Raw genomic sequence first — 24,328 nt, 5'->3', positions numbered from 1 at the left:
GAATTAAAAACGGTAATCATATTGACTCATTAAATGTGATTCACACAAACAAAAGCAAAATCAATTAAGAAGGAAATGACAAGTTATATATATATATATATATATATATATATATATTAAAGGATATATGCAGATCCTTTAAATGAACACAAATCAAAGCACGGTTGCTCATAAATGAATAGATAAATAAATTACACATTTACTGAAGCAGATACTCTGCTTTCAACTTCTTATGTTAGGATTAAAAATACAAGCAAATCAAGGTTTTAAACTGATGGTGGGGGTGGGAGAGAGATCTTTTTTATTTATTTATTTATTTTTTTTCACAAGATTGATGTCAAAGTCCAAACGAGTAACTCTCCGATTCGTTTGTGATGTCTGAAGCGCTAATTGGAGGCGACGTGTTTTCAAACTTCCTTCAGGAACGACCTGAAGAAAATGTTTCAAAGAAGGAAGAGAGAGAGAGAGAGAAAAAAAAACATCTCTTCAAATGGACCCGCGTAATATTTCCTCCTCTTGCGCCGCAAATGACTCTGGGGTGGAAGAAAATTGCAAGGGTCATTACACCGCAAAAATAAGAAGAGCAAAGAAAGAAAGAATAGCGAGGGAGAAAAAAGTGTCAGTTTTCTTTGGGCTGTCTTTGAAGCGAACCGAGGGGATGTTATTGTATCAATTTTACATGATAGAGCCAATTAGGCTGTTAAGGCGCTTCGTCCTCGAGCGGATCTTGCTGCTGAGACGTGTTTGATTGCTGACATCAAAGTTAAGTTAAACAAAAGTTGATTTTGGTGTCGACAAAAATTGTTAGACACTTTCAGGGGCGGAAACAAATTGCTAATTCAGAGTAAACATTTCACAGCTTATGGGAAAAGATATATATATAAAGGGGATGGAGTGAGGATTGGAGAGGAGACGGTGGGGAGGGGGGGGGGGTGAAAACATTCTAATAAACTACAAGGATTTAATATTATTATATTAAATTAATCAGTTGTATACAGCATTGCTATTGATTAACAGATAAATAAAGGACGGTTAGCATATTTGGAGAATTAGACTGCATTGAAAATATTCAGCTGCCACTGCATGGCGCTAAGGAACCGCAGACAGCGCGCTTTAACATAACAGGTTAGAATCTCCTTTAAATCCATCAATAATAATAATAATAATAATAATAATAATAATAATAATAATAATAAAATAATAATAGTAATAATAATAATAACGTTTTGGAATTATTATATGAAGAAGATCTGGAATAAAATGATGCCTTGGTTTACAATAAGGGACGTCGTTACACCTATTTTTTGTTTTTGGATTAATTGCTGACAAAACAAAAACACCTCAAATTAACTGTTTTTAGAAATGTATTTTGCCATTTGCTTTGCCATTGTATTATTATGTTTTAGGAACACGTAGAATTAGATCTATTAGAATTTGAACGCCTTAGAACAGTTTGGGTCGCTTCTGGAAATACTTCAAATGAGATTTACCTGTATAAATAATACGGTGAAATAGGAGCAAATTTACGCTTTAGGTATTAGATATACACATATTGTTGCAGTGGCTTGAATATGCTTACATTTAGGATTTTATTTTTTGCTGTTTATTTTTTTGTATCGACATAAAACAGACATATTTATTAAAATTGCACCTCCTTAAAAGGGCTTTTAATGACCGTGTCATATTTTACCATGAACTAAGTTATACTTTTACCTACATATTTTGGCTTTTTTATATTAATTAAAAAATATAAAAGATACAAAAAAATATTTCTTAAATAATTTCTGTATTTTTTATTAATACTTTCAAATTTTGCTTACTGAAGAAATATATATATATATATATATATATATATATATATATATATATATATATATATATATAAAAAAAAAATAAAATTTTCTTTTAAATATGAATTTATCACCTGTTGCTAAATTACGTAATAAAGCCACTCAATTGCAGATTTTAAATTTTTAGCGATGGTGAACGACAAATTCTAGCGGGGCCTGATCTACAGTCACATGCAGCAGCAAATCACTACTGGAATCTGTCCCATCATGGCGTTCAGCAGATTAACCTTTTGGGTCTTTTTTTTTTTTTTTTTTTCTCAAGGTGTAAAAATGAAATAAATAAGATCAAATAAATACATGCCTGCGTCTCCAATCACCTTATCTCGCCTGACTGCTGTCTGTCCGTCTCTGTTCCGCAGAAACACACGGCTTGATTCCCTGTGTGCTCGGAACCTGTACCTGCCTCTGCAGCAGCAAGAACGCAGCACGGTTCTGAATACTCACACACACACACACGCACGCACAGAGCAGTGCATGCTTTACTCCAGTCAGCAGGAAAAAAAAAAAAAAGAAGGACATCAAAGTGCTTCTGTGAGCTGCAGGACAGTGACCACAGCAAAGTGAGGTCTGTTGCGGTCAAAGCGCCGCTGCTTTCCACATGGCCTGCCTGCCTGCCTGCCTGCCTGCCTGCCTGCCCGGCTGCATGCTGCTGCTGCTCCCCGGCTCTGTTCGCAGCACAGTATGGATCAACAAGAGCCAAACACAAACAGCTGGGCCGTTGACATCACCTGAAAGGCTTCCTGCGGTTTGTTTGACACTGTCACTCTGCTGACCATGTGTTTGCATGATCACCGTTTTAGAAACGAAAACAGCAGCGTTTGTTTGTTTTCAGGAGAGGGGCTGGGAGGGGGGGAAGAACCACAGAAGAACACTGGCTCATATCATCGTAACTGGTCGGTAAGAGCCAAAATATATTGAAAACAACATATTTTTTAATAAGCAAACACACAGTGCTTACACGATGTCCTGAAGAAGCAATGCAATTTATTTTACTGGAAGTAATTTTCACACACACACACACACACACACAAAGAATTGTTGTGCTTCAACATCTCAACAAAAGCATAATAAAAAAAATAGTTAAGTTGCTTTCTTAGCCGGTTTTATTGCTGCTTAGTCTAACTTAATGTTTAAAAATGAATAAAACCAAAATTCCCTTGTAAATACCAAACAAAGGGGGTGCAAAAATATCCCCAAAATAAAATATTAAATAAAATAAACAACTCTCTAATAGCAATCAATTTAATTCAGAAAGGGCTAATACAGATCTAATAAGTTGTAAGCAATATAACTCCTGATGTTTGCATCAAAAGGGGTTTGGTACGAACTTGCATCTTAACTTTTGTGTTTTGAATAGAGCAACATAATTGGTGTTTCAAACTCTCCTGTCTAAACACGCTCTGTTTGGGATGGATGAGTCACTTCTTTGATTGCTTCATTGCCCATTCATGACAGAGCTCATGTTTCATTAAGCCTCCACACATAAATGTACGTCACTGCAAAACAGCATGAGAGCAGTCAGTGGCCAACCTAAGTGACAGCAGCTTGATCTTTGCGAAAACGTAACCACAGTCCAAATGTCTCGACGTTTTGCCAGAGAGGGCAGCAGATATGTTTCAGTTTTCTAACGTGTTTTAGGAAAAATGAAAAAAAATAAAATAAAATAAAAAAAACCCTGAAAAAATCTGCTATTTGTACTCCTGATGTCTTGAAATTCAGACAGTAAAACATCAACAACAAGCCACAAAAAAATGTGTAATAATACATTTACTACAGAGAGACGAAGTGACCTTAAAGACAACAAACATGCATGTTAAAATGTGATTAAACAGAAACTGGCAAGATTTATTCATCTATCAGCCTCTCAGTTCTCCTACCCCTTATCAGACCCACAAATCAGGCGGACGTGTCCTCGGATCCACAAAGAACTCCATTTTTCCTCCTCAAAGTTTTTTTCTGCTGAGCTGCTGGAGGGATCATGTCTGAGGACGAGACCCTAACCCCCCCCCTGCTTCTGTTCCCTCAGAGAGCAGCCTTGTTTGAAACTGTCTGTCAGTCTGGAAAAAGTGCACTTTGTCCAATCTGCTCAGCTCATGTCATCACCAGGGGCTCCCGCTTTCTCCGGGATCTTGCTTTCCTCAAAAAAGAAAGAAAGACAGAAAGAAAAAAAAAACATCTCCAAATCTGATTACTCTAATGTTTCACCAGGTTGAGAGATCTGGCTGAAGGCATCTTGAAATTTGAATTCTCCGTTGCTTGAAAATGGAGCTCCGCTGCAGACTGGAAGAAAAGGACGCGTTTCATGAAATATTGCAGTTGAATTTCTGTTTTGCCACTTCATGCCCCAAATTTATAACCAGCTACATTTTTCTCAAAAGACTTTTTCGTTTGAAGTTAATGTGCCAAACTAATTCTCAAGCTTCTGCAATTTTTTTTTACTTTACACAACCCTGCCATGATTAAAAAGCTTTTGAAACTCAACAACCGTCTCTTTATTTAAAATCTTTCAAACGTTCAAATCAGTTTTCAATTGCTTTAATCTGATGACAAAGAGAAGAATCATGAATCAGAGCAAAAACAAGAAGATCTTAGATCTTATGAGTCTTTATTACCATAATTTCCTCTTGGGATGTGACCCCACCAGCCCTCCTGTTGAATAACTAAACATTTAACCACCTGTGCATGATGCTGAAAACATATTTGCAGGACTTTTCTTCTCTTATACACACCTTGAATCTTCACCATGAGTCTCTGAAAGGAGGATCCTAAAGTGTTTTGCTGAAATGAAGTCTTGACTGAAAGCCTGTCAAAGAACTTCTTAGGTGATTTATTGTTTTCTACTAATCTCAAAATAAATAAAAAGCAGTACTGAGTGACTTCCTTTGAAAGTGTTTTTTTTCTTTTTTTTCTTCATGTTCACGTTGGTTCTGAAGTGATCAAACATCCAAACATCCAAAGAGCTGGGCCAGACAGGTCTGCCGGTAAAGTCCTGGCTAAGAAAACCAGAGCTGAGAATCAAGTGTAGAACAGGGTGACGACCGCAGGTTAGAGATTCGGGTCAAGAAGAGGTGACGCAACAAGAGCCGGAACATCGTGAGGCGGTCAGCTTCTTCTGCAAACTGGTGAGTCCAGGTTTTCTGGAAGCTTTGCTTGTTTCCTTTACTTCTCTCAAACTAATATTTTCTAGTTCAAAATCGGGACACAACCGCAGAGAGACCACAACCACATTTGAGAAAAGCTAAAACGTTACTCTGATAAGATCATATTTTGAACAACCGTTTTTTCTCTCTTTTTTTCAACAATAAACTTTGTATTTGTCGTTTTTTTTTTTTTTGTTTTTTTTTTTTTTTTTTTTTTTTTTACTTAAAGAGATTATAATGAACCTGTTGTTAATAGGTGAGTTACTCAATCCCTCCCTGGAATAGGAAAACAATTCATTACCTGATTTTTGATTGTTCCTTACTAAAATATGAAAATACTAATTCTGCTGAGGTAGAATGCTGTCACTCAAAATAACCTCAATAATCAGCTGCATAGTGTGTTTTAGTACTGGATATGAGAACAAATATTTGAGTCATTTATCAGCTTAAATTAAGATTGCTCTCACTGAGAACAAAGATGAAAACTCTAACATTGGGTCGGTCAGTTAGCCTCTGTACTTCTCTGTTCACTTTTGAATTCATGCAGACTGTAAACAGTAGTTTCAGCTGACCCAACCAAGTACTCATTACTGTGACCACAATGACAAACTCCAACACCTCAACACAAACCACATGTGTTTCCTCTGCTTATCCAAGTAAGTTAAACTGCTCAATTTAGAGGAAATCTATTTTAATACCATATCCTTAACATCAACATCATTATTTAAAGATAGTTTAAAAGTCTTTTTTTTTTTCTTTCCAATGACAAATTACTAAGGAAAACATGCTTCCTTCTACCGGCTGGCAAAATGAAAATATTGAGGTTTTTACAGAAAATGAAGTCATCTCACATGTTCTGAAGTGAGATGAGCTATAGTTGCAGTGAAAGCAGATTTGATAAAGTACTGATTAAAAGGGTTAAATGTAAACGCACGCCATGCTTCTTTTTCCTTGAGATTTCTTGAGATTTCTTTGAAAACTACGCAACCTGTTCCTTACACTTCAAGACACAAGTGTCAGACGTTGCACATGTGGAAAAACTTCATTGTTCTCGGTTAAAACGTCTGCAAACTGCAGCACAGATGTGAAGGTATAACTTCTTTTTTTTAAAAACTAAATCTACCTCCTCGAACATCACTCCCTGACTCAGACCATCATCAGAAAATAAATATTTCTCACAAAAGAAAGAAATCAGTGAAGTTTCCCCATCTACTAAATATTTCAGATTATCATTGGACTGTACGAAGCTTTCCCTAAATTATTGTACGTTTCTCTGAATCAGAATTTTCTAGGTTACCAAGTGGATAAAAAAACACTTGGTAACACTCTTTTACATGCACTTGTTTATACGATTAAGCCGAAACTCATTCACACCTCTGCCTATTTGCAATTAAAATTATTTGTGTTCAAACACAAAGATTGTTTCTTACAAGCTCTCTGAACAAGTGAACAGAGTGATACTTTTGAAGAAAGCACTTGACTTGTTTTCATTTAAAATTTCTTTTTTAAAAATGGCATGTGAAGAGTTATCTATGCCATCCTTAATGCTCAAAGGAAAATCTTTAATGAAATGATTGCGATCAAAGACTTATAACATCAACCAGCTTTTTTGCATGTTTTTGATTGGCATCCTTGTCATCACTCTAATCTTTAAAAGCTGCACCAAGACTCTCCTACTACGTTTAAGTTTCTGAACGGTTCTCACTGAAAGGTTAGTTTTAATTAAAGTCAAAAGAATCACATTGGTAAAATGTAAATAATACTTTAAACCCAAGCCTGTCTAACAATGACATCCACATCATAATAAATGGAAACTCATTGAACACATATTGCATTTCCTTGAGGCGGCGGTCTTTGTTCTTTATTTATTCTCCTTCATGGAATATGCCTTATTGTGAATCCGATCAGATTCCTGAGACCTCAGCGCCCTTCTAATTACGTCACACTTTAGCAAACACTCACTCCGACCTTCTTTTCAAACAAAGCAACAGGGTCTGTTTTGTGTGTGTGTGTGTGCGTGTGTGTGTTATGCTGTGGTTCTTCCTCTACTCATCTCTAGTGAAAACACACTCTGACCCTCACCATTCTCCATCAGCAGCGCTGCTGATCAAAGACTCTGACACAACTAAATTTGGAGCAAGCAGCTACCACCACCGGGCTGAAAGAGCACGCATTAGGTTTGTTTGTCTGTTTGTGTTTCAGCTTGTGCATGCGGGTGTGTTAGCCGCTGGTTTGTTAGCGGTCAAGTCTTTTTCTTTTTTATTCTTCCTATTATTACTTCTTGTTTTCACTCATGAACACACACTGGGGACACATCCATCCATTTATCAACATGTACAGTTTTAGAAGTTAAAGGATAGGAAAACCAGTTACATACATGTTTTGGTAATTATTATTATTATTACTTTTGGTTCTGAACTCAACCTTTCATTGCTGTTCCACTGCTAATTTTTTAAGGTTGCCAGGGCAGCCAAATGATTCCAGTTCATGGCTATTTCTCTCCCTTGAATGGCTATTGTGCAGTAACAAAGCATGCATGGACCTGAATGTCCTTTCTCATCATGTCCACATTTTAGGATGAATTGCTTGTAGTCCTTATGTCCATGGGCTCATTTGGTTGACCCACTCCAACTGCTCTTTAGTGGAGACATCTGAGGCCACAAAAAGCAGGTCTGACAAAAAGGCCTGATGAAGACAAATAATAGTCAGGTAGGCTATTTTGTTGTTTCAAATAAAAGGGGAGTACATTTTTAAGCATGTGTACATTTTATAATTACGTGTTTGAATGCACTTGTTATTAGGTCTTTATCAGAGATGAGAGGTTACATAAATGCTTTCTATCAGCCTTTCAGACTTTGGTCACTTTTCATTTTTAATAACTTTCCCCCCCCCAGAAATGCCAAAGTCGAGATGAGAATGCGGTCTATAAGGTTCAGGTGAGATTCATTGGAGTGAGTTATTTTACTAAAACTTTCTGTGTGAGTAATGTTTTTTTATGTAGTATGAGCTACAAGAACTCATGCAAAATTCTTGAACAGGTGCTATTTAAATCTACCTCAATGTGATCCAGTTCCCTCTAGGTAATTACATAGCATTATGCTTAAATCAAATCTAGAGCAATCAACCATAGCTAGAAAAATGTCTGTGTAAAGCAACGAAGTGCCTCTTCTGCTCTTGTTTACATTTACTCAAAAGTAATTAATGAAAGTTAATTTGCTCTATAATTTTTTTTTTCTCTAAATTTTAAAGTAATGATAATAATAGTGCTGCACAGTGATGCAGTTAATTGCACTGTTGCATTGCAGTAAGAAGGCCCTGGGTTTGACACTTGGCCTGGGGTCTTTCTACATGGAGTTTGGATGTTCTTCCTGTTCATCAGTGGGTTCCTTCTGGGTACTTGAACTTCCTCCCACAGTCTGAAAACATGACTGCTAGGCTATCTGGTTACTCCAAATTGCCCTAAATTGCGAGTTTATGTGTGTGAAGTTTATTTTTCCCTATGTTACCCTGCTGGATTGGTGAATTGTCCAAGGTGTACCCCAACCCAGGCTGGAGATGGGCAATGGCCCCCCAGTGAAACGGGTACAAGCAATGTACCAATTTAGTTTTCATCAATGGAATCACAAAACCTGTCATTCTGATTAATATTTTCTGTCACCCCAGAGAGGGAAAATGTAACTTTAGTGTTGGCACAACCAATGCAACCAATGTAGGAGATCATCTGTGGCCTCTGAGTGATGTTTCATATAAAGCAACAGAAGCACTGATTTATAAAAAATGGTCCTGTGAAGATTAAAGTAGTGTCTAAATTCCTCCCTTCTTTTATTCATACACATGCATCCTATGTCCGGCACTTTGAGGGGAACAAGTGAAGTGAATCTCCATTACTATTGCTGCCATCAGTCAGATTCTATCCAGTGGTACGTCTCATCTCCCTCTTAGTTGAAGTGTGGGTGGCAACATGAGGAAACAAGAGTGAGGAAGAGTGGAGCAAAAGTAGGTATCCAGGAGGTTAAAAGCATGCTTCTTTTTTTCCTCCAACTCCTTGTCTTCCTACTTTAGGCCTTGTGGAGTTAATGAGGGTCTTGGCTTTGTAAACATTATTTCTGGTATATTGCAGCTGCAATCAGCTATTATTTATGGCTTGAATTTTAATAATGTGAGAGCTAATAAGCCTCAGAAAGATGGAGAAACACAGAAAACCTGGAGCACAACAGCCAAGCGAAGCTTTCCTACACACACTAAGGAGGCTGGCCACTCAACAGCAACATCAAACGTTTGCTCTTCGGTGCCTGGCTGATGTTAATTGTACATCTATTGTTCCTCCATAGGTTCCTGGGAAACCAAAGAAAAGGAAGCTGACTATAGAGAGAAGGGGCTGATTAGACTGCAGCCGAATGACAATGCTGTAAAACAATATCACACTAAGAAGCATGTCACTGACATAACTAAGTCCATCACTTAACAATTAAGACACACACAAGGAGAATGTATAGTTTTAACCCACATGGAAAAGGGATTTAGTGTTTAGAAGATGAGGAACACTTGTTTCACACTAAGAAAGAAAAATAAAAAATAAAAGAGTATTTTGTTCTGTGCAACTATCTACATAGTTGAAAACAGATATGTGTGAAAAGATAAAATCTTTTTTCTCACAGTCAATCATTACCAACATTGTATTTTGCTTTTTGCCTGAATAATGATTCTCTTCAGAATCAGAAGTTTTAATACATCTGCTTCACTTCTTTTGGTCTACATAAGTTTGGCCTTTCATTGTTCAAAGATTCTTGATATGGTTTTGAAAACATGTCTTAATATATTAACACTTAATATATTGAGGTATATTAACATATATTAGTATTTTAATATATTAAAGTATTCTGCTTTAGTATTCATATCAGAAAACTACATTACTGCTTTACATTACAGCATTATAAATTTGGAGTCTATCTTGTAGTCTACAAAAACAATGATTAAATCACCAGAAATACATTTTAAACTAGACAGTAACAATGTTAAAAGTACCTAAAGGAATGCACGTTTGGTTTTCAAAAGAGAAATGGAGATTACTGCAGCAAAAACATCCTAAATTTGTTGGATTTTACTGTCTTTTGTGCTGTGCAGGCTGCATGTGAACAAGATACCTGGCAGTAAGCGCCAGGGCCAAGGTGACGGTGAGTTAAAAGGGCAGGGTTCAGGAAAGTAAAGGACCCTGTACTGCTTCACGCACTCCCTTGCTGTCCATATTTACGAGGTGTAATTTTTATGTGAGCGCCAGGCAACAACAGGTTTAAAAGGGCCAACGTAACCTTCCTGGGGCTCGGGGTGACCTGCACCCCAGTTACGATAGACTCCCTGGGCCACAATTAGGACGAGGGCTTGACTGAGTCACCCCAGCGTCATACTGCATGCAGGGTCGTTTTAGCCTGAAATCCTACTCCCCGCATTTGCTAGCTGACTTGAAACTGTCAGATGGCTCTTTTTTTTTTTTTTTTTTTTCCCCTCTGGGGACACTTCATTCTCAGAATATAGATGGCAGCAAGTAGCTTTAAAAAAAAAAGCAAGACAAAAAGTAAAGGAGGGTTACATTTTAGTGTTCCCTCCCTTCCCCTTTCTATCTCTGCGGCACAGTGAGCTGTAACAGTTGCCACGATGTTCAGCGACAAAGTGAGTATACAGCAGGAGCTCACTGGGTCTGGCCACGCAGACTTGTCACCACCATTCACCATCAAACCCCAAACTACCAATTACCTTCTAAGCCCACCCCCACCTGCCCCAAGGCACAATGACCTGCCCCCCCTTCAGTATGTGCTACTCCGCGCAGCACTAGCCCCCCCACTGCCTCCCGTTTCACTCCAAAGATGCCCCATGACTCCATGACATACAGATTCTCAGAGAAATATTCGCCCCCCATCTGTGTGTGTCCCTCCGTTTGTCAGAACCCTGAACTTTACAAAAAGGATAAAGTCAATTTGTCCGCGCCTGTTCCAGGCGGAGCTCGGTGCAGCTAAATCAACAGCTTCTCATCTGAGGGGTAACAAGGTGGGACATGCTGGCTTCAAAGCAGAGGCTCAAGATGCAGGCCTTTCCTGCACAGTAAGTGGCAGCTGAACAGAATTAATGCATGATTGACTGGATTGACTGCAGAAAAAGTTTCTCGAACTGCTGCGGACGACAGGCTGTGACTGCGCTCGAATTATACCTGACAGGTCACACTGATCTGTTACAAAATGACGTAATATCTTAGCAACATAAACAACTCGGAAATCTGATTTCTTTCACATTTTAACACTGAGACCAAAGCTTTTGCAGAAGACCTTCATCGTGATGTTGAACTGAGCTGAACTAATCCTTTATCCTATGGATGATTCATTTAAGTTGTTAAATGCCAACTCAGAGACACATTCATCCTGACCAACATTTAAAGATTCAATAGCTTTCTTTTTTCAGATATATGATTTTCTTTTGTTTTTCTAGCTAATCTTCTTTACAGTTTGAGTGAGCATCATTTTTTGTTGCCTTCGTGTATCTGCAGTCATACTGAAAACTAATTTATCTAGAAAGACTACCTCTTGTACTGTTTACAAATTGGTTTGAAGGAAGCTAATAAGAAAAATATAATTGCTACAGAAAAAAAAAGAAAAAAAAAACTCCAGTGAAAGGCAGACATTCCCTGCTGTATGACAGCTGTGTGTCAAGATATTTGCCAATGAAAGCGTCCAAGATGGGGCCAGGAACTGCATCTACTATGGTCCAAACTTAGCCTTAATCCAGAGAGAGGTTACAGCAAATGCTGATTTCTTAAGGTAGTTATCTTTTTAGTATTAGTGTCAGTGTGGCAGCTGGCAAAACAATTGGACAAAGGTGGCTCACTTCATTCCTCTTTGTTGCATCCAAACCTTCCCATTAATATAAAAACAAGTGTTAAAAACTACAAATAATCCTGATTTTATTTGTTTAATTTAATTTTATTTTTTTACTATTCCAGTGTCAGTGTTGCAACTCTGTGAACATTTCTACAATCAGTTTAAGTCTGACCTGATCTCATTTTACTCTAATCGTAATGTGTTTGAGTTCATTTATTTCTATATCCATAGCGATGCAGGAAATGACAATAAGAAGCTTGATCCATATCTCTGCCGGTATTTGTTATTGAGCCTTTATATTTCAAGTTCACTCGTTTTGAAAGAGCATCGTGTGCCCCTTTTCTACCGGCTCTACTTCAACAACCCGGCTCGGCTCGGCCCGGCTCGGCTCTGTTTCGGAGTGACCGCGTTTCCACCGGCCCAACTTGGCTCTGTAGCAGGGCACCGCCTCCTGGTGGCGGAGGGGTGTAGCGCCCCGCCTCCAGGTGCTTATGTGCTGTGCTTCGTTACTATTATGCGACCTAACGCGAGTTGTTGTTTTTCTGATACAAAAGAAGAAGAGAGAGCTGAGCTATTTTTTGTAGCCTGATTGCGATTTTCTGAGACTTCAAGAAAATGCGACAGTGGGAGAAATGCTGCGATGTGGTGAGGAAGAGCTGATCTCCGCCTTGCAGCGGCAGGAAAGCAGGTGGCTCAGACGGTTCAGGTAAGCTAACGATGATTTTTGTATTAAACTACAATATAACTTGTAATAGTACCGAATATACATGAGCTAATGTCAGTCAGGGTGTTGCAAATAACTTAAAAATGTCAGAATTAATTCATAATATATTTCAATGTGTTTCAGATGTTTGTAAACTGCCGCCGCAGACCATCGTGGTTCTTCGTGCAGCCTTTGGGTTGTAGGATGTCTCATCAGTGTCCGTCTTCCTGACTGCTGGTCGGTGTTTACCTTCAGGATGTCCAGAGACCTTCACCTTTCTGGAGCAGGAATCACATGAGCTCAATATGCTGATGAAACATTTCTGATAAAAAAAAAAAAATGTGTCTGATGTTCTTACAGAGTTGAAGTGCATTAACAATCTGTTGTTTTCAACTTCTCAATACATTTAATTATGATTCACCTGATATCCAAGTTATACTGAGAACAAATCAAGCTTTATTCCTTCTAATCTGACTGGTTCTAGTTCCATGTTTTCACATTTTGGACACTAAGAATTAAAAGTTTAAACTCAGTCTTAATTATCACTTATTAAGGTTACAGGTTTTTGAAACATTTTCTCATTTTTTTACATTGAAGATTCTGCAGGAAGACAGATAAACAGTGAGTGGATAGAATGACGTTGTATAAACTAGAAACTAACAAACATGATTTATATTTAGGGTTCTTGTTAATAGCAGCCTCGATAATACCAAAATGTTTGGTTTGCTAAATTATGTATTCAGTTTCGGATGCCTTCATTGGTAATCTACAACGTTAAGTTCAATGAAATATTTATATAATATGTTATTTTCACTCTGGCTAAAGCTCCTCACATTTTGGGAGGATTATATTAGGACCTTGATATAAACTAAAGTAAGTACAATAATGTGTGGAGTGAGCAGAAATAAACAGACTTTGTTCACTGAGACACAACAACTTTCATTTTTCTTTTGTTTGTCTCAGTTCTCCATGGAGCTCTTCCATCTCTGCTGGTAGCTTATTCCTGATGAAGGAGATCCTGTTGTTCTGATGGTTCTCCTCATTGTTCTCCATCATGTCAGCCATGTTGCTCTCCTTCTGCTGGGAAAAGTAATCAGATGTTGTAGCTTATAGCACATAAATGTAAATAAATAACATAGTTACTAATGTGGAAGTTACATACACATAAGGAATTATTTAAAACAGACATGTTACTTTATATATACAGTTTTTTTTTATCATCCAGCCATACAGAATTATAAATAACTGGAATAGTTATGTAAATTAAAGACAAAATGTAATTACTTGTAAGTTTTAGACCTATGCAGACATACAGCCATGGATAAAATACCACTATCGTTTTCTTTAGGTTTATTGTTCATTCTACAACTAATAATTCGTAACAATTTCATTAGAGAACTGATATCTAGCCATTTTACAATAATATGATGTCATATAACATGTTTTATTATCTCACAATGGGGCAAACTCAGATGCAACAGCAAAATGAGAAACAATCGAAGCACGCAGATTCACACAAAGATAAACAAAAGAAGGTAACATGCTGTACAATATTGAGTTATTTATATAACTGTAATGTGCAACTGAGTGTCTAAAGAAAATGCGCATGTTGTGTTTCAGCAATAAAAATACAGCAGACTTTGTGCTTTAAATGTCTTCCATGACTGTATGTATGCAACCTTAAATGTAGTAAAAACCAGACAGATATATCTACAGGCTGCTCACCTGGCTGGGAGCAGCAGCGGCGTTAGCTGCGTCTGCGTCGGTGTTCACCGTGAGGCTGCGTGGGGCTCCGAAGAGGCTAACGAGGCTTTCCATTCTCTCCACTACGGTGACAAAAACGACTCATTCCTCACGGCTCCATCGAGCTGCCGCTGAATACTAAAATTAGAAGCAAAGAAAAAAGCCGGCATCTTTTAGTTCACGGCTTGTTTGTATCTTCCATCACTTCCGTGTTGCAGAGTTTCAAACGTTGCGCCTTCGTTTTTCTTCGTTGCTCCGTCTGTCCACGCCCTCGGCCAATCAGTGAACAGCAGCGAAGCTTGCGTCACCCACCAAACCAGGGTCCTGCTCCCGGCTGGTCCTGCTCCCAAGCAGGACCCTAAAAAGCAGGGCTAGCCCCGTAAAAAAAAGCCGGTGGAAACGCTCGGAAAGCGAGCCGAGCCGGGGCGAGTCGAGCCGGTGGAAAAGGGGGATAACAGTAACACCCTAAAGCTGATTGCCTATGAAACCGGCTGCACTGTGTTTTCAAATAGTTATTGACACTTTCTGGCGCATGTTATTCCTAAACCTAAAATTTAGATCGATTATGACAAGGAACTTGCTGCTAAGATCAACAAAGCTCTTGAAGTTGAGCAGTTTTTCCTAATAAGACTAACTTCCTTAGAGATATCTGTGTGTAAAGGCCATTTCTAATGAAACTTTAGAAAAATCTCGGTCTTTCTCTGACAAGTGCATTTTCATCCTATTTGTTAAGGATATAACTTTCAACTTTTTATGCTTCTCAAGCTGTATTATCTTCGGTATTTTTTATTGATGCAACACAAGAAGCTGGAACGAATTATGCATTTGTGGATTAGGAAGCTATCAACAACGTGCTGAAAGTTTTGCTATAAAATCGATTTGGCTTAAAATCAAAGAAACTTGTTCACTGTAAATGCATAGGAACTTGTGTAAAAATGCAAGAAACACACAGAATTACAAAAGAATGGGAAAGACAGCCCAAAAGTTTAGACTCCTTTATTATAAAACCTAAAATGCTCAGAAAATGCCAATGGAGCCAAGTGATCTGTAGTTCCGTATTTTGTCTTGATATTGTATATTCAAATTGTATTTAATAGCACATTAAATCCTGATTCAAAGAACAAGATTTTGGCTATGAGTAAGCATCAGACATACTGGGTGATGCCCGCCATGTATAGGCCAGCCAAGGATTGATGTAATTTAACCAAAAGAAGCATATTATAAATATATTTTAACTACACCATCGGTCACAGAAAAGCTGAGGAAAAAGGCTAAAAAGTCAACAAGTGAATGCAGAAAAAAATATGCCAAACTTAGTGATATGTTTGCTTTTTTCCATCACAACTTCTGCTGCAGCAACAGGTGAAAGCTGTGTGAAATGTGTGTATGAAAATGTTTTCCTTACTGATTTGATGTAATAATGTCATCTTAAATTAGCATTTTCTTTAGTTGTAAGTGGAAAATACAGTATGTCTGTGTAATAAATCTATTATCTGTTTCAATTAGTTAACAAATGAAAAAAAAAACTTTTTAGTGATATTCTAACATATTAAATATGACTGGATAACTTCTGGCCCATTAACTCATTGGATTGTGCCACAATGAGCTGGAGAGAGAAAACTCTGTGACTTTCTCCTGGATCTGTAACTTCTGCAGCCCAACTTTGGATAAGAAGAATGAATGGATATTCTAGTATCAGGAGTTTGTTTACTGTGGATTCACTTTTCCTCAAAATCTCCAAATGAACTGAATCACGTAATGAGTCAGTTTATCAGTAGACGTCAAAGTGGCATGGTGGGACATAGTTTTGCACTTGCAAACCAGCAGTGGGCATGTAAACAATCACATTCTCAAGAAGCTGCTATGTGTGGAACATGATGAGATAAATCTAAATTTAGTATTGGGGAATTACCAGAGAATCTGTGTAAACAGGGGGAGCCAGTGGGAGTTCTTGAATGAATCGACTAACTTTTCCTTCCCCAACGCGTACAACACAGTTTGCAAAAACATCATTTTTTTGGTTAAGCGCAGATAAAAGTACCTCCTAGACACAGGATAATTTGCAGCTCTCTCAATGTTAGCTCAGTGTGGCAGACAGTAAGCTGAGCTTGATCTGTCCCTTCTTAGAAGCAAGGCTACAAAAAGCAATATGAAGCACGTGAAGGGCATAATGACAGTTTTGCACCAGCACTATGTTTTTACAAAATGATGCTTGTGCATATCCTTTTCTACCACCACTCTGGACAACAGCCCACGTAGGCCGTATCAAAAGCCGTCGCTGACTTTTTTTTTTTTATGTCCTGAAAAAAAAAAATCACTGAAAAATCTTTTAAACAAGAACGTAAAGATATAGTTCTAGTTAGGAACAACTTGAAGATGAACAGATGAAATCATCAGCACCAAAATCTGCAAGACCATAAGCACTATGAGCAAGTTGCACATGATCAGGCTCAGTCTCTACTCATCCAGTCCCTGTTGGATTCACACTGAATGTTGCATGGCAGTGGATGATAAATTTGTGTAACAGGCAGCTATGCTGGCTGAAACCTTTTCATTTCCCCACCCTTCACTTTTACAGTCAGCAGTAACTTTGACTGCAGGATTTCAGACTGAGCCATTTGGGTGTTTTCTTCCTAAAAACCTTTTAATAATTTGACAACAGCTCAGTTGGGCAAAATATATTGTGATATCTGTTACATACAGAATTGAATTAGTTTTCTGTAGCTCCTCCATAAAACTGTGAGGATAAAACTTGATTGAGGACGGTTATATGTTATTTCCCTGAGTAGGAGATCTGTGTTTCACATTTACTGTTGCTTTAGGGAAAGCCCAGGTAGTTGATTGTTGTCAACTTAAAAATAAGCCCCACAACTGGATCAAGTCGGGATTGTGGTGTATTGAGGAAGTATTACTACTTGACTAAAGTCCAAAGGGTTGGAGTCTCAGTTGATGGCGTCTCAGCTAAAGTTCTACAGCTTTTAATTTCTCTTTCTCACTGTTTATGTTTTAATTATGTTTTTTAAAATCTCTTTCTCACTGTTTATGTTTTAATGTTTTTTTAAATCTCTTTCTCATGCTGTTTTTATTTTAATTATGTAAAGCACTTTGAAATGCCTTGCTGCTGAAATGTGCTATACAAATAAAATTTGATTGATTGATTGATTGATACTATCATTTAGTAGCACTGCTTACAGTGTCTGATTTTGTTCACTGATTAAATAAAACAGGAGGTGAGGGTGAGGGGGAAAAGGCAAACTGTACTGTCAGCAGATCACGAGAAATATTTGCTCATTATAACAAATTAATTCATCTATGCCGTGAGGGTTCAGATTTGAGACAGCATACACTCTGTGCCTTGTTTTGTGCAGATGGATGGGAGCAATGCTGGAGCAAAGGACTCATGACTATCAGTAAATGTTTGGCTACCTCTTAAGATTGCAGTATCATCTGACTGAGCTCCATCATGCACTGTCCTGTTATTATCGATAACACAACTAAAAAGAAAAAAAAAGTTTTTGTTTTCATTATTAACTATGAATATACTACCCTAACTCATCAAGATGTGTAAAATCGATTCTAAAGAAAAAAAGCAACTTGTAATTACACATCATTTTTACTGAGACTTTTATCTGCTGATGTTTCTGTACAGGAATCATTTCATTTACGACCTCCTCTCACTTCTTTCTTAAATCATCTGCCAACTATCTCACAGTGACCACCAGAGAACCTCCTTTCTTCACAAAAATTAAGTCCCGGATTCCCTGATTTTCTTTTCTTTTTTTCCTTCTTTTTTTTTTTTGCTCTAAATTGAGAGAAAAAAATAACACACAGTGGTTAAAATGGGAAACAGGAAGTTCGATACAATAGAGAAGACCTTTGATCCATGATGAGGAGGAAGACTTCCCCTCTGGGTGCAAACTATTAATGTGAAAGTGACTCTGCCCAATACACATTTGTTACAGCAAATAATGGGCCTAAAATTAGCACACAATGGCAGGCAGACGGGCGACACTTGCACCCGGCCATGCTCAGGAAGGGAGCGGGAGGGAATTGTATAAAAATGAGTGATTTGTTGAGGTAGGGGCTGGTTTGGAGCGCCGGACGGTTGGCGTATGAGGACAGAAGAGAAGAGAGGGAGACAGAAGGTGAGACGAGAACGTCTGATCGGTCTCCTTTGTGCATGTAACCACACATCTCTGGTTCGTTTAGTACTTTTAGGGTAAATGTTTGAGTTTATGAAGAAAAAATGTAAACACTGGTATTTTTTCAAACGGCCTAATATTCATTATTGCTTGTTTTAGATTTAATAATAATTTGATCCATTTTTTCATGTTTTTAAACTAGTGTACATGTGGAAATTGAAATTATTTTAAGAGTTCTGACTTCTACTTTTTCCTTTTAAACACACTGCTGTGTTGTATAGGCACCAATTATTTAGAAATAACTCACCAAAAAGCATCCAAAAGCCATTTTGCTCATCTTAGGGGAAGAAACATGCTGGCAGATAAATGCATCCCTCAAAAATTCTCCAGTCGATCAACATTTTTCAGAAAAGACAGAGAAATATGAAAACTATTAAGACCATTAAACCTTTATATAAGACCTTTTGATGAAAGCCAGCAATTTTCCTCTAAACGGTTGAAAAATGCTTTGTTAGGTTTTCATAGTTAATTCTAAATTGATGCTGAAAATCGTTTTTTACAGCATCTTTATAGGTTTACTACTGATTTTGACTTTGGGCTGGACGATGGTGAGACTGTTAACACTGTTGTTTAGCAGCAAGAAGAGCCTGAGTTCGAATCCCAGTTTCAAATATTTCTGCATGGATTGGCCCTTCGGATACTCTGGCTTGTTTGCAAAGTCTCAATTTCTCTTAGGTATAGGTGTATTTGTACATAATGGACAATGGATGAATGGGTGGATTTTTCTCTGTCTTGGTGGTAAAAGTGACCTGCTTAATGTTAATCATGCTGTGTGTTTAATGGATTATTTTCTATGTGAGGTTTTTATTTGTTAGTGTGGAGTATGACTTTTTTTTTCTATCAACACTTTTGTTTGCTACAGCTTTTCTGCAGGTAACATTTGCATAGTGTGAATTAAAGCCAAAAATGTGACATGTTGTTCATGTTCATCATGTATTGTACAAACAGAAGGCATATACAGTTATTTTTTTTTTAATATAGCAATTTATTTGTGAGATATTTTACTCATGTGCAGCATTGGAAAGCATCGGAAGATTCTGGTTCTGAAGAGCCGGTATCTCTGAACCTCCTTACCTGAATCAAACTGTAAATTTATCAACGTTGCGTGTCATACGGGAGCCTGATGATGACCTACTTATTTAATTTATGTCTGTTCAAGTGGGGAAACGAGAAAAACATGCTTGACCTGTAACCAAACGCTTCATGTTTTCCCACGAGAACTTTGCGTGAATATTGAATATTGTCATGAACAGTAACTGTACCACTGCTATGTGATATATATTTTTTTAATTTTACCTTTGTTCTTCCATGAAATAAATCTATTGAAATTATTTATTTATTTTACAGTAATGCCCTGGACAAGATAAAGGCAGAGCACTGTACATCTGTGCTACAGTTGGGTAGATTTTTAAACTTGCCACTTCAAACATCAATTCTTCTGTAATTTCTTTTATGTAAATCCACAGGTTCCACCAACTCATCCTTGAAAGACTTCTGTAGTTTATTGAAGTTCTCAGGTGTCGTTTATGAACAGCTATAGTTTTTTCTAAATTACTTTCCAGCATGTCAATGTTAGGAGTTTCAGTAAACTGTTGCTCTTTTTGAGGCATTTTGCTGTAGACGTAAGGAAGCGTTTGGGATCATTGTCCTGCAGATGACCAGTTTTCACTCAAGCTTCAGCTGTCAGCCAGATGGACTCAAACTGGACCCAAGAAGCTTTTGGTGTAGAGAGGAATAGGTGCTCAGTGCAATGACAAAAAAGTCACTACGTCTTTAAGCCTAAAATAAATTCCCTTCTGCCATGAGAGTTGGTGTTAATGCTTTCAGAGTATGTTGTTGTCTTAATAAACATGCTTTGCTTCATGGAAAAACATGTTTTGCAACCTGAGCTGTCATACTCTTTATACAGAGAGAAGATGCTTTTTCCTTGTAACCCTTCTAAACAAGCAAAACTTGTTCAGTCTGTTTCTAATTGAACCCTCATAAATTTTAACCTTCAACATGCTAAGTAAGGCCTGTGAGGTCTGAGATGTGCCCATCGGGGATTTTTTTGAAAATGTTCCTGATCGTTGCACGAGCCGACCTCGGACTGAACTTGCTGGGACAACCACATCTTTGGAAGGTCAGCGGCTTTCTCCAGGTGTTCCTCTTATGCATCATCTTTCTCAGGGAAGGAAGAGGAAATCTACGTTCAATGAAAATGGATGATTATTGTTTCCAGAGTTGATAGGCGGCAACAGTTGCTTATCTTGAATGATCAATCTTGTCAAAATTCAGGAATCTAAATGCTCCAGACTTATAAACTGCTAAAAGGTCTGCTCACAGAGAAGGGGTTACACTCGTTGATGGTTAGGTAACCAAATGCTGCCGTTTCCTCTCTTGGGAGTGGGGATATGCACTTAGTTATTTGTGCACTGCTTCTGACAATATAATATGTCCTGTTTTGTTGCCCATTTAATGGGAAATTTATCTTGCGCTCCAGGAACAGAAAAATGCCATTTTTATCTTTTTTTTTTTTGCTATGTTATGACTTACAAAACTTTGGAATTTATGAAAATAAGGTTCTCACCTAACAAAATATGCTCTCCGTTGGTGTTGAGCTTCTTAAAAAACACATAATCAAGCTTCATCAAAAGCAAAAAATGCTCGCAGAACACTGTTCTAACAGAGGAATTTGAATTGCAGGAGTATTACTCGACCAAACAAAGAAAAGCAGAGTGGAAAACAGAGACACAGGGAGAGACAGAGAGATCTGTTGTGCATTAACGTTTTTGGACAGCAGCAAACTTTTTCCAGGTGCTGAAGGATTCCTGAGAGGCTGACAGGAGAGTGTGTTTATTTGCCCTTGTGTGTACACATGCATGTTGTTTTTATCATTTACTGCCATAACCTGGAGGATATTCTTGGCGGAGAGATCAACTGTGTGCGCACACACACGTACAATACATATGCATGAGTTTCAGTAAAACACCCTCTCGTCTCTTTACTGTGGCTCTGTCTTTGTTTTAGAGTCTAGCCGGCAATGTGTATGGCGAGCATCAGCTGCTAAAAATGTCTTTATTTGGAGGTGAGCAGTCATGCATGCAAGCATGCTGGCAATAAAGGAATTGCTAAGCAGAAAATGGTTCATTTCCATAGCAGGAACATCTGCTATCGAAAGCATGAAATATTATCAAAATATACTGGACCTTCTAAAAGTATTCATACTTTTTCTTTTGGCATCCTCAAACTTCAAAGCATTTTGTTTTTGATTTTATATGAAACAGCTGAATTAAAAAGTGGTCAAGGAAAGAGCAAAATGTCCAATTTGAAAAAAAAAAACAACAAAAAAAAAAAACATTGTCATTGTGATTTTAAATGTTTCCAGCAAATCTGATTGGAGGTTCATAAACCTGGAATTTTCTTGAAAATAGACTGAATTGGTACATGTTCTCATAATGTTTGTACATGTTCTCATAATGTTTCGTACATGTTCTCATAATGTAAAGTGAATTGTGCTTCACTAGTTTGCAGTTGAGCAGAGGAGGGAAAGGGTAGCCAGTTTTTAAGATAGCTTACAAATAAAAAGCTAATAATAAAGGTATGAAAGTAAATGAAAAACCAAACTCAAGCGATATAAGCAATATTCTAAAAAAAACCCTGTTTATTTATGATTAACTTAAGATTAATCAAGAAAGCTCATGATTGGTCAGATTTGAGGGAGAGGATCTCTGAACATCAATTTTGGAGTTTGGTCAGAGGTTCTTAATTGGATTTATATATTAGCTTAGACACATGAGGATGTTCACCTCTAAACCATTCCTTTATGGTTCTGACTAGGTTTAGGACACAGCTAGAACCTTCTCTCTTCTTTTGTTTGTTGCAAAACGTTACATTTTGGTCTCATCTAATAAGAGCATCTCCCTTTCACAAGTTAATTCCTTAAACGCCCCCAAAATGCCAAGAGAATTGTGGTTGCAACTTGACAAAATGTGAAAATGTGCCAGGAGTATAAACACTGCACTTGCAAATGAATGAAGATGGAGCAGACTGATGCAGTAGAAGATAATTGGTCATTTAAGACCGCATGATTCATTAATAAACCTTAATTTACCTGCGCAAAGGGGGAAAAAAGTGTAAGCAAATACAATTGCAGATTAAAACAATTGTTTAACAGGAATAGAGAAAATTGACTACAGAAGACAGACAGACAAAACAATGCCAAAATGACCAGACTGGATGATGGGCTAATTTTGATTCAAAAGTGACTTTCCCTGATGCAGAGACCAGGAAAGAGTGAAAGAGTGACGGTGGGAAACAGTGTCCCCAGCTGGTTTCGGCTATCTAATAAACATGTAAACACTCTGCGTTCTCTCCCTCATTAGGTGATTGCAGAGGCTGCTTGCTCTCCATAAATCAGGGCCCAGGTTATCAAGGCCTCTGATCTTAACTGTAGTGGGCGCCCAGCTGTCTACAACCACACTGACTGGGAACAGCAGGCTCGGAGAAATCCAATTCTCCACTACTCCTACCTTCCTTACTCATTTCACTAATAAAAAAAGAAGATATGCTTGTAAGTTCACAGATGCGTGACTTATTGAATAACTAAGCTTAAATTATGCAGTTTGTCTGGGTTAAACCCAAGAACACTACATCGATAGTGATATCTCGCTTAGAATTGGTATGATCTTTGTAAGATATATATGTATATATATATTTTTTTTCCCCAAACACACGCCAGAGGTGTTCCCGAGGGCATCGAGGAGCAATTTTCATTTTTAATCGCAATCGTGAGAAAGGCATGTTTGCCACGGAGGAAGCATGACTAAGAAGTGAATGGTTAAAAGAATGAAAAACGGCTGTGTGAGTTTGACTTTGAGCACCTCTCGTACCATCATAAAGGTTACAACATGCCAGGTTCAAGCACAGTGTCACTCACTCATTCTCTAATGTAAAACACACTCTGTGCGCCGCATGCTCTGCCAGAGTGCTAAATGCTACAACCCTAAAACACTTAATATTCCTGTGGTGCTTTCATAGTGTTCATCTATAAAAATATAGACTCTGAAAGAATAATGAGATGATATGCCCGGGATCAGACTTACAGGTAAACTGTATGCGATTAAAAGCACTAATTAAAATACGTAGCACATCATTAAAGTGGAAATCAGTCCCTCTCCCCATTACCGATCAAAAGGGTCTGCATTTTATTAATGCTTCTTTTAGTCATTCCTGAACAAGCTGACTTGTTGGATCTAAGAAGATTGTGAAGCTGTAAATAGTTGGTGAGGGTACCGCGGCCCCCTCAGCGCTGGAAATGTACGTAGGAGCAGTAAATTTTGGAGTTAAAAGCCTTCCTCTGAGGACCTAAAATTCCTGGCTCAGGTTTCTGAGCAAGAGGTGTGGAATGAAGATTTCCCAAAGCAGAGCCCAAGAGACCCCGTCACTAGCTGATATAGAGACAGGTGAATGAGAATGCTGCAATGCTTGCAGTGAGGGGATTGTTTTGTTAGCTGGTTGGTTTTATAAAAACTTACAGCCAATTTCTGCATAGTTATACCAACATTGAGTGCTTAGGTCGACACTTTGTCACAGCAACATTTAAGAAGACATATTGATGGAGTCTTATTTGATCTCTCATATAAAATGTCATAGTTTTCAACCCATTTTTTTTTTATATCCTGCAATTGTTCTGGAAAAATGTTTCTCTTTTTTCAGTTTAAAGTTGAATCGAATGAAGAAAATAATCAAAAATAAAACAGATATGATTCGTACATGCAGAAAATATGAGTCTTGAGCTCGGAGTTGGTCCGAACAAGACTTTATGGAACTACTACTGCTGTTT

General features: G+C 37.8%; 1 long non-coding RNA gene across 1 annotated transcript; it reads left to right on the top strand.

The window, feature by feature from the left end:
- Positions 1-12,194: 12,194 nt before the first annotated feature.
- On the top strand, positions 12,195-12,886 carry LOC106944259 (uncharacterized). The gene is made up of 2 exons (XR_001424182.1): positions 12,195-12,562; positions 12,727-12,886. It is a non-coding gene; the product is annotated as an uncharacterized LOC106944259 (long non-coding RNA).
- Positions 12,887-24,328: the final 11,442 nt, after the last annotated feature.

Source organism: Poecilia latipinna, unplaced genomic scaffold, assembly GCF_001443285.1.
Source record: "Poecilia latipinna isolate Pla-1442-1.1 unplaced genomic scaffold, P_latipinna-1.0 Scaffold103, whole genome shotgun sequence".
NCBI classification, from domain to species: domain Eukaryota; kingdom Metazoa; phylum Chordata; class Actinopteri; order Cyprinodontiformes; family Poeciliidae; genus Poecilia; species Poecilia latipinna.
Note: the sequence above shows the minus strand (reverse complement) of the source record. Positions and strands in the feature narration are given on the sequence as shown.